The following is an 18,916-nucleotide window of genomic DNA, read 5'->3' on the forward strand; positions in this document are numbered from 1 at the left end:
AGTGGATCGTTTAGTTGCAAGCGCTAGATGATAGGCACATAATTTCAGGGATAGTAGCAACCATGGTTTGACGTATTCCCAGAAAGTGAAGAAACGGAATGACACATTGCATCGCATTCACTATGACAAATATTTGTGTTGTTAACGTGAGTTTATATTTAAACGTTATCAGTTGTGTTCTGAAAAGTTCTGACAGAAAAACTTGTACAGTGATTCAATACTTTGACTCAATAAACCGCCTGGATGTGGAATATCAAGAATGCTGTGCGAAAAATTTGCTTTATATACTCACTCCACAATTGTGTACTAATGATATTCTCTATTTTTTGGAAACAATTTTTCTAACATAACATGTATTTTAAACTGCTTTTCAATATGACACAAGCAAGAATAAACAAGCTATATGTTTGTGATGGCGGACATATTGAGAGCGAACAGGCAACTACGTGTTCTAATATTGTCAATAGCTGATTCGACTTAATTTGTTTTCTTTCAATATATGTGTTGCTGCTTTTTTATCTTCGATTTTAAAAATAGAAAAAAGTTTGGGGTACTTAACCCATTGGATCTAGGTGTAAAATCGTTGTGTTCTGTTTTTATATTGTCGTCTATGGGGAGTTTACTTGCAGTATGTGACCTATATTTTATTGTTAGGGCATTGCCGTGATATACTAAGCTAGTTTACCACAACGCCCTCACACGGCAAATTATGTTTTGTACTATTGGACATTGGTTACTCCAACAGTTTCTTTTATTGGCATACTATTTGACCCTACTTTTATTTGTTTTTCAAAATTTGTGCAATATATAATCAAAATGCCAAAGTTATCAGGTAAAAAGCAATTTATAGAGATATTAAAAATGCTGTCAATCTCTAGGAAATGTAATCAGCAACATAAGTAGTCACCTTCGACACCTGGCAGCTAACATGTAGATTTTTTCAAAGAGACAACCGGGTGCTTAGGACTCCTTAGTTGTCTAAAAATTCTTTCGTTTGGTAAAGTATTGCTACTACTTTTTTAGCATAACATCAAACTATTTAGCAATTTGGAAAATGTTTATTTTCAGACTGCATGAAGCACATCTGCAGATATCTGCATTGATGACATTCACCAAACTATTACCAACCAATGTATGTTAATATAAATCACAAAGGATTATGGGTAATCGCTGGCACTGTACCCATAGCAACTAACTCATAGCTGTACCCAATGCATCAAGACATATATTATAGTAATCAGAATGATATGTGGGATTTTGTTACAAGTAATAATTTGAACCTGGACCTTAAAGTGAAGAAATCTCTTCATGACTGTTAAGTAATAATTAATGATTTGAAAAATAGTCGCCCGTCTAGACACCGAGGTTCATGACTTGATTTATTTCTACTCTATTCTACGTGTAGACAACACGTGTCCCGAATGTCAGCACTTCATCAATCGTGAGGTAGTAGTCATATTGCTGTGTGTTGTACATACTGGTAGCAGTACCTAGTGTAACCGTGGAAATGTGCAAACGAATGGAGTGCGAAATTGACATACTTGGGTATCTGAAATTCGCATTAGTACAGCAGGTGTTCTCTCTTGTCTCACATTGTCCCCACTTGGTTGATTTGTGAAACGGAACCACAATCAACCAAATATTAATGGTCGAATGAAACTGCGATAAAACTTTATTACGTTCATTAAAGTAATTAAAGACGTGCCAACACATGTACCATGCAGGTAATTGGGCAACACCTGTAGGCAATAAAAAAACACATCACACTTCGAAAATGAGTAATTATTTAAATTTATGGTCCAATCTACAACTGTTAATATAAATCGATGATTACATTGCAGTTTATATCCCACAGACACGAGTTTACGAGTCAGCAGACTTTGACGTCCTATTCCCCAGGGGTCTTCATCTGTTTTCAATTATCTTACAAATGTTGAATAGTTAACAATCTATACCGTGTTAAAATAAACAGACAATACTAACAAACAAGGACACACAGCCTTGTTTTTTTTGAAAAATAAAAGGATCTTGCATTGTAATGACAACTATATTTGGTATTCATCTAACAGATAGTATATAATATTAATGCTTGGATCTTATTGCACATGTGTAATATAAAATATGTAATGATTTGTCTACGTTATAACATTATTTACTTATATTAGCTAGGCACAGCTCATCAATTTAATCTATAACTAATGATTGTAAGAAACATTCTGAAATTATTTGAGCCAACATTTACTGAAAGTTTGGAATATATTGAAATGAATATACAAGTTAAGGTCTTAATATTCCGGTGTACATGTATGATGGTTCATTTGTGAAAGGTGTTTTTTTTTCTCACACCGCGTCGTGTTCAATACATGTGTCTTGTATACAATGCGTGTAATATGCATTGTTTGTTTGTACACAGTTCGAACACATTACATAACTCATAGGTAAACTACAAAGCATTTAAGATTGCACAACTCTCCACAAAATAGACGTTAAAACGCGGTGGTCGTCGCGCAGCGCGTGTTCGAATTTCATGTGAATAAAAAATGCATTTTACACGCGTTGTATGCGTCGCTATGAGTCCCATATCGAACAGGACGCGGTACGACGACTGCCGCCCTTTAAGTTGTTTATTCATCTTGTAAAATGAACATTATCAATACTGGGAACTACCATTGCGACAAGAAGGCAAGGCACGAGTCTGTTATATATTGAATCCCCACTTCATATGTCAATCAAAGAAGAAGAAAAACACGCATTAATGTCATCGTCTGGTCCCATTTGAGTTAACCGTAATTGGACAACTAATACAATCCCAATGTTCCCCCAGGCCAAACATTTGATCGTTTTCGTCCATTAACAAGTTAAGTGAATTCAAGTTCACAGTTGAAGTGTAGATACCTTTAAGTTGCCAGTGCAATTAGTCAAACACAAATCAACGGTATTTAATTACAACTGCCCCGAGAATTTGCGCTTCGGGGATAGTCTGTGAGGAACTTAATTCTTAGTGGGTGGTTTTCATTGACATTTGGACACAGGAGTTTTCATACTCTATATTTCAGAACACGTCGAATTGCTACATCTCTACACGTTTATTTTGTAAAGGTCACCTAATGAGGTGTCATGAATAATTAGATGTGCAATAGAAGCAATATTAGAACAGTGACATCAGTTATTACATAGGCATAAAGTATCGTATATCAATAATCATGTTTTGATCTTTTGAAGCACGTGAGCAGGCGCCTTCCCTTGAAGCCAATACATTGACCAGATAGTTAGTCGCACGTTTATGTATCTAAACAAAATATGTTAATTCAATTATTGACCGAAAGACGCATTTTATACATATTTAATGCTACACAATAACAAAATTCTATGTCCAATAATTATTAGTTAATTGGGTTCGCTACTAAATATAATATTTAGTAAACTATTATTGATTATTCAGTTGTAATTTACTTCCATAACTTGACACAGAAATCGAGTGTATTGAAATTTTATCGAAAACGATCTGACACACATTGATCGCATGTACGAAGGAGAACAACGACGACTGTATTAACCCCTTTAATAATTCCCAGTGAAATGGTAAAGCATTCATACACTTAAGAGGGGATAATGGCAACATCTTAGAGTAAATGTGAATCAAACGTAACATTCATACAATAGTCGTCTAATGGATAGTGTTGTCAACCAGCACCATGCAGGACAAATGGATCATTTTATCTGTGTGGAATTGTGTGTTCAAATAGCTCTATGAACGAATCACAACATCAGTTGCACCATAATGCATATTTAAACACCTCAAAATTACGTTAAAAAGTCAGAGACACATTTCTATCTTCATGGTGAATGATAAATAATCGTATCTAATTCGTTGATTCTATATATATAGGAAGAAAACTGATTAGTGCAAGGAAAAGGATTGCCTGAATAAACAAGCCAAATAACAGTGAGCGTTACAAACAGCAAAAACAACTGTTGTCATTTCGGTATTCCTTCCAGAGCTTAACATACCTCGTCGCAATATCACGCATTGGTAATTAATTGTACATGCAAACAAACAGACATACATGACTTGTGTATGACACTTTACGAATGTGTCGCAGCAGGTGGTGATTTATAAGATGCAAACAGAGTCAAACTAAATATCACTTAGATAATGTTCGAATCTACATCGATCTCGATCGTTTCATTATACGATGTAAATTGTCCAACTTCCGTATCTAGCGCCATTTCGGGACGTACTTGAATTTAAGAGATTTTAGTCTAGGTATGTCGATTTCCACATGTAAAATCAGGCAATTTCCTGTATGAAAATTATAGCTTCACAATTTGAACATTAGACGGAATCGTGGCGTCTTTTAAAAGAAAAGTATTCTGCTTTGTGACTATAATTTTGAAAATATGAATTGCATCTCATTTCCACTAACATTGTCTTGTTGAACTCTCATGGCAACTTGGTCATTATTACAATGTACCCCTGATATATGCAAACCAACACAAACACGTAATACCAGTACGCTATGCAAATCTCTAGAAGCGATAGATTTCACGATTTTTAACAAATTGTCTTATAGTTTGAACTATATTTCCATAGTTCGGTTTATCTGGTTCACTATGCTGGATATATTCATGTAAACACGCCACATCCCTCGGGATGTCACCTATATTTGGCCTCGCTACATGACAGTGACCCTTACATGTGCAGAAAATACAGCTACATTCCCGACATATTATTACATATCCATTGAGACGCTGGAGATTGAGAGACGAGGGGTATCTGTTACAGATAATCTGTAAATGGTACTTTATTGACGATTTACAGTAATAAATCTGTCATTCCCCGTCGTATAGATACTTGTATCACTCCTTAAAAACAGCATTGTCACATTCGAACTTGCAGGAGATGGCGGATCCCTTTGAATTACATTTTAACACGTATAAACATTGATACTGCCGCATGTCATTTGCTCGTAAACAAGTTTTAGGAAACAGTGCATCATGAATAATTTATATAATCGTAGCTGACCACAGCCATGATCAATTTATCGAACAGTTTCAAACTCAATAACAATAATACATCATTATGAATTCTATGTATATAGATATCATACCACAGTATGCCTGTCTGTCTTGTGTAGAATGCGAATAATGTACAGAAAATTATTTGCCAAGCTCCCGTATGTTGGCTTAAATTGATTCAGAATTAGACTAAATGTCAAATATTGAGGCACTGAATGGATTGTTGCGGTCAGAGACAACTCAATGAAAGACGTGACTTTGCCACAAATTAACGCTTAAAGAAAACAAATAGATAATTGGCGTTTATACACGTGTGAAGTAGTACACAAAAGAGAGACGCTGCGATGGAACAGAGCTCGTTATGTATCTCATAATTTGACCAGATACCTTAAACACTGTAAAGCAGTGACCGTTGCCACAACTATTTAAATAACCTGAAATAGAGAATCTTTCCTAGGCACAAAAATGCAAAAAAACAACGGGTAGCAGCTTAGAGAATACGTCACAACCTTGCAGAATATTAGAAATGTGTACTCCGCTGATTTCTGCATAGTGACTATTATAAATGATACAATATAACTACTGACAAACCATGCGTGTCCCATAGAGTTCTCCATGGAGCGGTTTAATATTCCAGTCTCGTAATAGAGGAATCACTACCGAATATGACTTGATACTCATAGAATAATGGGTTGCAACTATACTTGTTGTTTCGCCGAAAAAAGATGGTTGTCTCTGCATAAGCCAAGACAATCGACACTGAATTTCGTCCGCATATCTATGTACAAGGGTCAACGTACTGTTTTATTATATGAAGTTGAAGACAAGTGCGTAAGACATATCATGACCCAAATATTGTTGATGCTAAGATGCCCAGATAGTTTGTATGTGAGTATGTGGATGGGCCATAAAAAGAAACGCATATCGTTGTGATTACCCAGAATGCCCCATTAACCGATAAACACAATATGTACCCACAATTTTTCACTAATATGCGTGTTGTCTTCACTGAATAACTTAAATATATACATTATAGCACTGATGATAGTGAGGATGTGAAATGCCATAAACATGGAATCGAAAGTTGTTGTTTTTATGGTCCAGTAAAAACCAGACCATTGCGGATGCAAGAAAAACTGGTTTTGTAGTTGTGCTATGTTAGCGATATCATTGGGAAATAATTACTAAAATATTTTTGGGCGCCCTAGGGTTGATATATATCTGAATACGAAAGCGTACAAATAATTAAATAGTTCATCAAACGAATTAAAAGAACAATTCACAATTTGCTCCCGAACACATTCTTTGCATCATGTTTCTAAGACAATTGGTAAAATCACTGTCTATCATTATTATTTGGGTGACACATTCATATTACTGGATGTGGATTATAAAGTGATACCGACACACACGATGCAAATAATGCAAGTTTGCATGTACATTTCGCGTATGTTATGGATATGTCATGAATGATAAGAAACAGTTCAATCGTTATTAGGGGCTGAATGTTTATAAATAGCGCAAATTCCAGAGAGGTTAATTTATTAATAAGGCATTAGTTATTGCTGGAAAATAGTTACAGATGCAGTTTCACAAAAATATTTGTGAGATATGACGCGATTGTCTGTCACCACACATTTAAAACAAATATCAAATTTACTTAGTCAATCTTAAGGTTATCCTTTGTATTTCCTAGTGTACTATGATAATTATTTAAAGTTTTCTTGCCCAACCCTGTACGATTGGGCACTCACTGTTGTTACTTTGCTGACATTTGGGCTCATACCACTAATTGAATTTCCATAGACGACAATGTTAACATATGACGAGATTGCTATGTGAAAATGATGAAGAAAGTTGAAAATATGGCTCAAAAATGGGAAGTCAACATGTCAGTAATCAACCATATGAAAAAAACTAGCATGCTGGCCAGCTCAAACTCTTCAAATCTCAGGTAAACAAGACACACCTACTGTATTTGGATTGCACCTAGAAAAATCACTGGAAAAACACAAAGATTAGAACATCCAAACACACACAGAATAAACCCACAGGTACACAACCGCTAAGTAGTAAACAAAAAAACACCTTTGACTCAGGTGATTACGCCCTCAAACAGGGAGCACCTGAGAAAAAAAATTGTCATTTGTTTTTGCAAGGCATTTAAATTAATGGCTACGAGCAGCCATTGGTTGATTAGTGGCATGAGACCATTTACGTCCATGACTAGTCATCGGCAGCCATGTTTGTAACCATGTCCAGGTTACGTCACATACGAAGTGTTTATCAAAACACGTTGATACTAGAATAACAGAGATGGTGATTTTTTTTTTTTTAAATTTTAGAACTAAAGGTGAATAATCTGTAATCGATATTGCAATATACATAAAGTAAACAAAAAATACAATTCACAATATACGCTTTCTTTCATTCACAAGAACTATAAATAAAATAACTAGCACATTTGAGAAAATATAACCATGAAACACGGGATTAAAAGTATCTCGACGTGATCGTTCTTGTCCTTTAACTATTTTCCCGGCATGGCAATAGTCAGCGCCTACGTGTCTGGAAAAGACAGTCTCGGTGTCTATGCATTCATTGTGTATTGACAAGTAACCGTCAGTATGCCATCACTTGGCAAATGCAGTTAGTCATTGAATACCCCACATATAACTCCTAATCCTTGTTGAATGCCAATACAAGACTCTTGTGATATACTTCTCCGCATTGATGCTTTCCATTGAAAAGTCGACTGTTTCCCGCGGACAGGTGATACTATTCCGCACGCCATGTGGCTAACTTCGATCCAATACATAAGAATAATACACAAGTTGCGAAATTCTCAAGAGTGCATGAGATTTTAATATTGTGTATTGTAAAAAAAGAATCCGCAGATTTAAGAGATCAGCGCGGTTTCCCAGCAACGTTCATTGCATCCTCGCCTGGTTCCCTTTACGAAGCTGATGGCCTCTCGAGAGGTTTCTTATGTTAGTCACGTGTTCATACGACCACTTCCTTTACAGTCAATATAATAGCAGTGCAACCAAAATAGTTCACGTTTTAAACATAACCTTCACAAGCCAACATTTTAGCACGATATGAATGTGACACTTCCACAAAACACTGTTTTTCTGCTAATATAATTATGTTGGTTACTTCGCAGATGCTCAGAGATTACTCAATCGCGCCTATCATATTGTTGACAGCAGGTGTGAAGAACGTTCACATTGTAAGATAAATAAAATATCAGCGAATCATTAGCCCCCTCAATATTCATCAGTGTCTCCGATACAGTCATAGCTTACGTCAACACTGCGTCGACATTATAGGTATATTATGTATATATATTCAGTTTTGTAATTTGAAATTCACTCGCGCACACTCCCTAATAGCTGGGGAAGAGGGGGAATGCTTTAAAAATGGTCTTACCTTGCTTTTGAAATCCGGTACTTGATTCGGCTTCACATCTACGTTATTTCCAATTCTAAAGTCTCTAATTTAGTCCACGGTTCTATTCCGTCGAATCACAATTACTATGTCCCACGATTTAGCGATATAATCAATGGAATCGACATTCCATGACGCTGTTTGCTCAGTATATTCCTTCAATTAACTATGAAGTTAATTAAACGATGACAATCTGTACATGGGAGTAAAACAGATTATTGCGTTAGTCTACCCACATATGTACTTTCCAATTGACTACATATGGCGGTGCGTGCCTAACATAATACATAGAAGACAAACGTCCTGGAAAACATCTTGCGGATATTTCCTAATATGAACTTTGCACCCGATTGTGTCACTGTATCGCGCATGGCTGTCGCGCTAGCGTTGTCGACTACAGTGTTACAGGAAACGCACTTAGCCTTGTTCCGACATTGCCTTATAATTCAAGAACTCGGTTCCAAAGCTGTCGCTTGTAGCATACTAAGTATTCGTGTGCACGGTTAGGAAGTCATCATGATCGAATCATTCTTTGATGTGTGTATTTATTAGAGACTGGCGTGATAGACAACGAACAATTAACTGTAATCCGATGCTGATGGAGCAGGATATCATGACCGACGAGCTAGACGATCTCAATACTTTTGAGAATCTTAGCATTAAAAACTATTACGCGTTGTAAAATTGGAACCAGGTTTACATTGAGTTTGTCTAGTATTTATCGGTTGTTTCAGCTGGTTTTATTTTTTTTTATTAATGAAATAAACAAGAAAGACTTTAATTCGAATATCGGCAGTGTCAACGGTCCGTAAAACACAGCAAACACAATAAAGCTTCCTATGATGGTATAACAAAAGTGACTTGGCGATATATTGATTGCAGAGTGCACAAAGTAGGACACTTCGCGAATAGCAAAACTATATACTATGCATCAGTTACCCACCACGTGTGATGGTAATGTGTAAATTGTGTACTGTTTCTTATATCACTGAACAAGCACATTCACACGCACTCAATTAATAGCAGGATTATTTTATAAGTACTTGCCCTATCAATAAAACCGCCATTACTAAACTACTAAATTACTAAATTTATTTTAACAATTATTTTGAAATAAAAAAATATATATAATAATAATAAGTATTTTATATGTAATTTGTATATTTGTGGTAATAAATGAATACAAATGGTATAAAACGTTATGTTTAGATTACGTAAGTAAAAGAACACCTATTGTCAGCTAAAAAATAAATTATATACAAGAAGAATATTAGAAGATCTTGTTATATTTGAAATAAAAATGAACAAGAACGCTGAGGTGATCAGTTATTATTTTTATTTCTCATTTGATACTGCATGTGCTGTATTGCATAAATGTAACACAAAATACATACATGTTCTTTAAAAGTGTGACAATACTTTGACAGGAAAATGTTTTCAGAAAGTCAGAAAGTGTTAGCAGACAAATTATTCACGATTAAAACCAACTTTTTGGACCACTACACTATTTAAATAACAATTTTTAGGATAGATATAAGCATTATTAATTGAACCAATATAAATTTTGTCATTCCCTAATCAACGATATGTCTCAACCTCTCTCACTATCCTACACATTTTACAAAATGCAACTGTCCAAAAAATAAGTGACATGCAGTGCAATCCAGGCACCATAAAATATATCCACAGTGATTACAAATTCCTAGTTCTTGGGAGCCAAGTATTAAATCATTTAATCCCAAACATCTGGACAGTTTCTTGCATTATACTCAACGGACATTTTCCATACATGTGCCATTTGGACTAAGTTTAGAGTTAGTTGACGACATGTATATAAACACACGCCATTTATTGCCAAAGCCTTAATCGGTAGGCTAGAGATAGATTAACATGTTCTAAGGTAGTTAGAGAACGACGAAAAACAAAGATTACAAACCAACAACGAAGATCAACAACTTGACCGGTCCTTGCGCTGAGAGTCTGTTAGTGAGGAACCTCACAAACAACACCAAATTAATAAAACATATATAATGACAATTGAATGTTTGAAACGTTTCCAATATATACGAGAATGAATGTGACTTTATCGGTGGTCAGATATGTGGTTTAGTAACACATAAGTGTGTCTCAGGCTGGTAACATTGAACAACCATATTCAGTGATTCCAAAATAATTCATTGCTCGGATATGACAAATCACAATCGGTATAGATTACATATTTGAATTACCAGTGCGTCTAAAATCCCTAAAATGAGTTTTGAGTTAATATTTAGCAGCAAATATTAGAAAAATAGTCAGAAAATACGACGAGATTACGCTGAGAACAAGGGGATCATCTGACTGACTAGACTCCCTTCTTTCATCGCGCTTAAAATAGAGTTCCGTATACCTTTGCTACAGGGGATCAGGGGAACTGTGGACGACATGACTGACGGGAAAAATGAAACACTATCTCAGCGTCAACCAGATCCTGGTTGTTATTTACGTCTAAGGTATGTTGGTAGTTGTTCCAACCCGTGTTTCTAATCAATCACACAGTGCCTATATCACTACAAACCTAACATAATTTTGCAGTTATTATAAATAAGTTTCCAAAAGACGGTTTTAATCTATCGACACCAAATTTCCAAAAGAAAAAATAAACATGTTATTGTTGTTGGAAACACACACATTTTTCAAATGTCCGCTTATAACATTACGTGTAGGAATGCCTGTTTTCATCAGTATTGTTGCGTGACAACTTAATAACGGTCGTGTACAACTTCAGTAAAACACTTGCATCAATGCTGTTGTCCGTTATTTGAAATCAGTCAAAATCCTTTCAAAACATCGCGCGCAATGGAACTGCTAAAACCCAATAGCTGCACAACACTTTTAAAAGATGACCTACAGGTCAAACAAAATAGTTGAAATCTGCAGAGAACATGTAACTGAGGCATGTGACTATTCACATGGCAACATAGGGTCTATTTATTCCCTGTATTTTTCGAGAAAAAATCCTTTGAGCTTAAAATGTCTCAACGGCTTTAGATACATTTGATTAGCTTACCAGCTAAGGATTAAGCCTGTATCACTAGTGTGGTCGTACTATTGGCGCGAAGCTGTTTATTTTAAAACAGATACACTCCCGTTTCCAACTCTTCCATTTTAAGTGACTCGAAGCCTCCAATCACGAACGTTAAAGATGGTTGAAACACTATCTCCATCGGCAATCCCGGGGGACGATTACCCCTAATAGTACGGAATTTGATTACCCGGTATTTCTTTGAAGTATTCATGCATTAAGTCTACATTCACGACCGTTCTACCCACTCACAGTCAAGAGCAAACAAACTAGCTTTCAGGCAATTGCAGGGCTTGTTCTCAGCTTCCAACAATATAGTTGTCGCACTATAAGAATACGCCTACAAAGTCAGGATTTATACTCACGGCATTTTCAATTCGTCCTCACCCATATACGAAATGTTTCGGGATTTCGTTGTCATGAGTCGATACTTCTCAGATTACCACCAAGAAACAAAGATACCTACAATAAGGCCACGGAAATCGTCGTTACATCAAGCTAAACGGGGAAAGGTTACGGAGAAGATATGGTGACAATTCCAGTCAATAACCTAGTAATATAACCAGCTAGATGAATTAGATTACAGTAATCCCTTAAGTGAATTATATTCATGGCAGCGTGAATTGAAGGAAACACCGAAAAGTTAAGGTTGCCTTAGATATCCGCTAATACCGAGAATCTGGATAGATTTCCTACGCGTTGTTTGTAGTTGATTAAGAACTTCAATGCTTCATATCCATCAACGTCGTAGAGTGTTTCCATAAACACATATTGAACTCGACAAAGATAAACCTCATACACTGCGGAGTAATCTAAGAAGGTGGTACACAGTCTGAAGCCGTTGACCAATGATACGATCGAGGTTAAGGCGACATGTTGACAATAATGTACAAAATGTACGGGTTACGCAAGAAAAAAGGTTATTGGAAAAAGGGTAATATTCATTATAGAATATCCAATTTTCCACACTTTACCTAGATACCTGACGGCAGAGATTTGAACCACGCATGCTCATTCTGATTTGGTTAGTAGTATATTCACATCCAAAGAGTAACATAACCAAATTTGAATGCTAGGATAATCCAGTTACACAGCCCATGTCGCGTAATTGATAGAAAGGTGAAGAAAACATTTGTGGCATGATGGAAAGCCCACATTTCCGTATTATCTACGTGTTAAAGTCCGGATGTTGTATTTCACTTACATCCGATTTACAACAGGCAGCAATCATGGGCAATGAAAGTAAAAAAACGAGAAAAAATAATAAGAATTTCTATGTAGGTTTTATGTTCAGTGCCACGACGGGAACTTGTCGAAACGCTGTATGGTTTACTCGGCTTTTAATCAAGCGTGTGCGGCTGGCAGATCAATAGGCATTTCCTGTTTAAAACACTCACTTTCGCGCAAATGTAAAACATATGAAAGATGGAAATGCAAAGCGAAGGTGACTCGAGGTCGCCAGCACATTACATGGCATTCCATGTATGTTTCATTCCCATCGGGTCAAACGTGACGTCATTCCCTGGTGACCTCATCGGTAAATGTACGTTTTTTTGTGCACGTTATCTGATTACAGTTGGAAGATAAAACGAGATGACTGATATTTGCCTGCAACGTGTGACTGACTATCTTTTTAACTGCGGCTTTGTCGTCGCAATTTTTTCTCGTTTAATAAATCACACACTTATCAATAAAAAAAAGTGTGATTTTCTGTTTAAATTGAGGTTAAGTTGCAAATTACTAATAATTCATATACTGTTCATATACAAACATCGCGATAATTTGGAAGCATGACGAGAATATTGTTGAATACAATTCGTATTTTTAACACATAGATCCCATGCGGTCTAGAGACGACGCATGAGAATATATTCCATATTGACACTGAAGTCGAACACGCGCTGCGTGACTACCTTGGAGCTTCAACCTAATGTAGTATGTTGCGCATTATATCTTGTTAATATGTTAATCTTTTATGCTTAACCTGCTGTTAAATTACATATTAAAGAAAAAATCCAGACTGAGTTTAAAAAAAAAAAACAGAACCATAACGTTACTACAATAATGGCGTTCCATATGTGTCTCGATGCAATCCATCATAAAAACAATGAAATAAATAATTGCCTATAAACCGACTCTATGCTTTGTTGTTACTAGCATTCACGTTGAGTACATAATACCGATCTGATACAATACAATATCAATACAATATCATCGGTTTATACGTAATTGCTGTTGCTTCAGATAATGAATGTCACATAGGTTAATTATATTAATGATAATGTATTGCTTTCATAGAAAGTTCAATCAGCGACGATAACTATGTTTTTCCGTTGACGCGGATAGCAACGCCGAAATTAATTGCAGTTTGCTGTTATTTAAATGAGGATGAATTGATAGATGAACAGAACTGGTTTACAATGATTATAATGATATAGAGGAAGACTGTTTAAATATGATACCTTCTCGTAGAAATTCCCTAATTGATTGTTATTATGAGCACACTATATAGTTAGTACAATTTAATAATATAAGCGTAATGAGACCAACTATCCATATAAAACTACATGTCTGTGAAAGGCCCAAAATTATTTCAACGTATTTTACTAACACGGATAACGAAGAAAGCTTAGAAAGAACTTCCGTGTGCTGTGAATATTGAAAGCATGAAGTATATATGGGGAATATTCAATTTTTTTTATAAAATAAGACTTTTAGTATATTAAACAAGAAGCCTTCGAGATGCAGAATGTGAATGCAAAGTGTTCCTCAGAATTTAATTGTTATTACAAACTAAAAATATAATTGTAACAAGGGGGAAAATATTGTATCACAAGTTCAATCAAATAATTATAATTACGTATACGAGATTGAAGAAGTGTTATTCTTCGGATTGGTGGGTATATCTAGAGAACGTCTCCATCTCATTTCTATTATGTCAATGCTAACACAGTGAGTGTACAAAAACAGATGTAATATAGCAAGCCGTAGCCGCATCTACACGTTACAACAAGTAACCCGTTAATGTGGTACTGTACAGCACGTCCGAACTCCACATGTCGGCTAGATATAAAACACGTATCATTGCACTATATTTGACAAATGATATGCTCAAGTCAATCAAATATCCACTTTTGTAAACGAGGTCAAAAGATCTGACATTTTTGAATTAAATAAGTTGAAAGTGTTGATCGTTTCTTACTGACGACTGAAATGCCAACCGGATTAGATTTAACATTTTCAGGCTTTGAATTCCACCCCACTTCTTCTGTTATTAGCTGGTGATAGATTGTACAATCCCCAGAACATTATGTATAAATGCAAGTATAATGTGACGATTAATTACTATAGAAAGTTGTATACACCATCTGCAATCTGATACGGCATAGGCGCTGTGCCAATCACGCCGGCATTTTCTATATAATTGTTGACCTTACCCAGGGGTAAGAGTATAAGATAAACTACCGTTACGGTATCGATACCGCTGTGAGGTGATAACCTCATCATGAGTAAAAAAACTCATTCTTTGACAATTGTCCCTGGGGTTATAACTTCATGATGCTTGTTCAGTATCTTCGGTAAATGGATAGCATTGCCTACACTAAGGCAAATAAATGATAGTCTTCCAGGTCACTTAGGGACAGCTATATGATACATATCGTAGTCTCATTTCTCAGTTAACGTAACGTGATTCAGTAAATAGTCACCGGTAGCAGTGGGTGATATATCTAGCAGCAGCCATCGTGTGCGGCTAGAAAATGTTTTGATAACTGTCTCAGACGTCGAAATGTTCAGGTTTAATATCTCCCTAGAAACTGGTTAAGTGCATTAGAAAACTAATTTATGTTATTGGCCTATAAACATAGCTATACAATTTCCACAGAGTACCCACTCTGTAGAAATTAGCAATTCTTACAACGAACTTCCATCAAACAAAGTATAAACACCATATTCAGTCTCTTATTCCTCCTATTCCCGCCTAAGCATACGTGAATGACGAAGAAGGACGATTTTATTAACATACTCGTATTTAAGCTTTACAGCGCATATGTTAAGAGTTGTTGTAATGCTCCGGCCTTCCGAGACCTATTCTTCTCGAAAACTGCAGGTCTGTATAACTTTGGAGGGGATATATGGATATTCATCTTTCTGAATGTGATATTTATTTATCGAGGCTTGTTATTTTTGGTCTTATGTCATAGTCTTCACATGCTTTATCCTTCTTAATACCACTATAATAATTACTGACATATTGAATGATAACAGTAAATTATTACCATACGAACCCACTGATATAAAACTATTCCCTGAAATAACAACCTGAAAATTAGAATTTGTAAAGTAAGATTCGTCAGTGGTCGAGGGAAATGAATACTTAAAACAAAAACACATTTATAATCAATATCTAACCATACATCAACGTCAAGTTAAATTAGTATCATCAAAGTATCTTATAAATCTGTCGGAAGATGGAATGGTGTTATGAATTATGTTTAGACAGAGACAGATTACGCTCCATACAGTCACACTGACAGTTCATATTAATAAGCGTGTCACTTTTATTATTTTTTAATAAAAAGGTAACTATTTGAAACGTGAAATTGTAGAAATAATTACGGAATAGGATGACTAGGCGTGGAAGTATGTTTCGTTACCGAATCATACGTACTGGTAGTTCGTGCATTGAATAATGGTAGTCTTCACATTTAGGAGAGTTGAATGTATCCCTTCGGCGATATCCCGATTATAATAGGAACACCTGCTAGTTCTCATAGGAATTGCGAATAAATAAGTGATTTGTGAACGCTTTGTCTAATATAGCGCTACATATAATATAGCTTCGTCTAGGCTCGATAGTTGCATCATTTGTCACTGAACGGATTATACGCGCTCAGCTCCGGGCCCTGTAGCGATGTTTATCAATCGTGTGTGGTATGGGTGGATTTTGATATCACCTACCCGCTGGGGTTGATATCATGGAGATGATAACTAAAATAGAGATTTCACTCTATATGGCAAACCAACGTCATGTTTGGAATGATAAAGTGAATCCCAACCTCATTATAAAACATAAAAAATGAACAGGTCGTCTATGTGATATTGTTTATATAAATTACTAATTATAATACGAGATAATCAATAACTATTTAGGACAAATAATCGTTTTCGCAGCACTAAATTTCGGCATACTATTTCTACCTAAGGATTTGTTACACATCCAAAATGTTTTGAAGTACATCAACCTCTCGATGCAAATTTCGTATCATAGATACTATATTTTTGCTGACGAACTGTACTGACATTTGAAATGTGTGTCTCACAATGGTAACCCATCTTAGTCATATAAGCACAATTCCAGTGCACATTACCGTTGATGCGCAAGAGAATATATGTTCAAAAATGAAAAAAAGGTATAACAGAAATATTAGTCAATACATAAGAAAGCTTGGATATTGAAACCGGAATACACTTATGGAAAAACTCCGAATTATAGGTTTTAAGTAATGTGACCGAGCAAGTAAGAATAATACAAAACACAAGCACAAATTGTTAACATCATTCCGCATAATGAGTTGATTATCAGTTTTATTGAAGAATTGCCAATCATAAGATACATTTCCTACAATCACAGAAAAAGAAAATATCAGGGTCTCAATATCAGTTTGAAGACTTACCCTAAATTCAGGTTTTTGATTTCCTGTGTTGAAAGAACTGAAATGGTAAAAAAAATTCTGGTGATTTCACAAAAAAACAGATCAATAGTGCCAACCAATTCGATTCTGAATTTGAATTCAATCAAGGAGACAACTTTTAAACCAGTGGGAAATGCATCTGTCATTATTCTTGCATCAGCCATATTTTTCACACATGTCTAGAAGCTTGTACATTTAGGACACATCGCAATCGGTCTCGGTCGAGATAAGTATACAGTCCGACGACCACAAAAAGTTGTTAGTGATAACCTTAACATAAGTTACAAGTAATGTAATAAAACTCATACTGTGTCCAGAGAACATTCACATAAATGTGTCGACATCACGAATATAGTGATATGTATACGCAGTGTTATCTGTCGGTGAACGTTATAATGTGAGCAGGTTTACATCCAACGTAATTGAATTATATTTCTTACGAAGCAATTAGCAAAAGGAAAACAATACCCATGAGTCATCAACATATAATTTTGAAATAAAAAAAATGTACATTTATTGAGCAATACAATTTACTCTATATTCTGAGCATTTCCCAAATGAATACGCAATATTCTATTAGCAGTGTGTCGGACTGCTATGAATTCTCTTGGTGACGCTCGGAAGTGTGAGTTGTTACGATCTATGAACATGAAGGATTGAACACGAATTCCAGGCCTAGTATAACACTTCCTAAATGTATGTGCACATCTGCTGCGTCACGTGTCCCAACGCACCTAGCATTCCATTAAATTCAATTATTCATGCGCATTTCATGGTATGACATAGAACTGTCAATTTACCTGAACGTTGCCGTCAATCCAGACACGATTAAACAGTCATGCTGTAATTTTAGTTGCCAGGAAATGATGTTTCAGCATTGCGTCGTTATTTGCTGAGCTATAATCAATTGAAACTGCTAGGCCATCCTACGGTTTCGCTCTGTAATTTCTATGTAGCAATATGAGGTATGGATTGAAGATACCCAACTGCATATGCAATGTAGCTCACGGCGGGACAAGTGCTACAGGCCAGAGCGTAATTCGACGATATATTTCAAAGGTTCAGTGTTGATATAGGGGTGGGCAGCTGGAGTAAGGCACTGCGAGGTTGTAGAGTGTTCCAGGTAGGCTGCCTCAGTGTAACGTTGATAGGCCTGTTTTATAGTAGCAGCTGTTTTATAGTATAGTTCAGCTAGAGCATTAATTAGATACAGTTCTGCTAGATGTGTAGCCCAGCTGGTGGTAGAGTGAAGGTGTTTGAAGTTTCTAGAGGTGTTGCGCAGGTAAAGGTATATGCTGCTGGAGATGTCGTGCTACCTCAGCTGTAGTGCAGCTGCAGGTACAGTGCTTTTAGTGTAGGGCAACTGAAGTTGTGAGGTTAGAACCGCAGCACTACTAGAAATGTAGCACAGCTAAGGGCATAGTATCACATGAGTTGTACTGCAGCTAGATGTGTAGTGGTGTTGCATGTATAGTACAACTGGGGGCATAGCACGTTTTTGGAAGTATAGTACAGCTTGAGGCATAGTGCTACAAGAGTTGTACTGCAGCTAGAGTTTTAGTGTTGTTGGGTGTATAGTTCAACTGGTATAATACCACATGAGTTGTACTACAGCTAGAGGTGTTGTGTTTTCGAAGTATAGTACAACTGGAGGCATGGTACTACTAGAGTTGTACTGCAAATAAAGGTG

At 36.0% G+C, this 18,916-nt stretch overlaps 1 protein-coding gene across 1 annotated transcript in view; it reads right to left on the reverse strand.

Moving 5' to 3' along the window:
* LOC100367857 (neuronal acetylcholine receptor subunit alpha-7-like) overlaps positions 1-18,916 on the reverse strand; it is a 125,475-nt gene that overhangs the window by 101,804 nt on the left and 4,755 nt on the right. Inside the window, exon 2 of the mRNA XM_085504498.1 lies at positions 8,452-8,662. The gene's annotated coding sequence lies outside the window, so the exon portion shown is untranslated. The remainder of the gene's footprint in view (positions 1-8,451; positions 8,663-18,916) is intronic.

The sequence above is a fragment of the Saccoglossus kowalevskii genome, chromosome 10, assembly GCF_978046115.1.
Source record: "Saccoglossus kowalevskii chromosome 10, keSacKowa6.1, whole genome shotgun sequence".
Lineage (NCBI taxonomy): Eukaryota > Metazoa > Hemichordata > Enteropneusta > Harrimaniidae > Saccoglossus > Saccoglossus kowalevskii.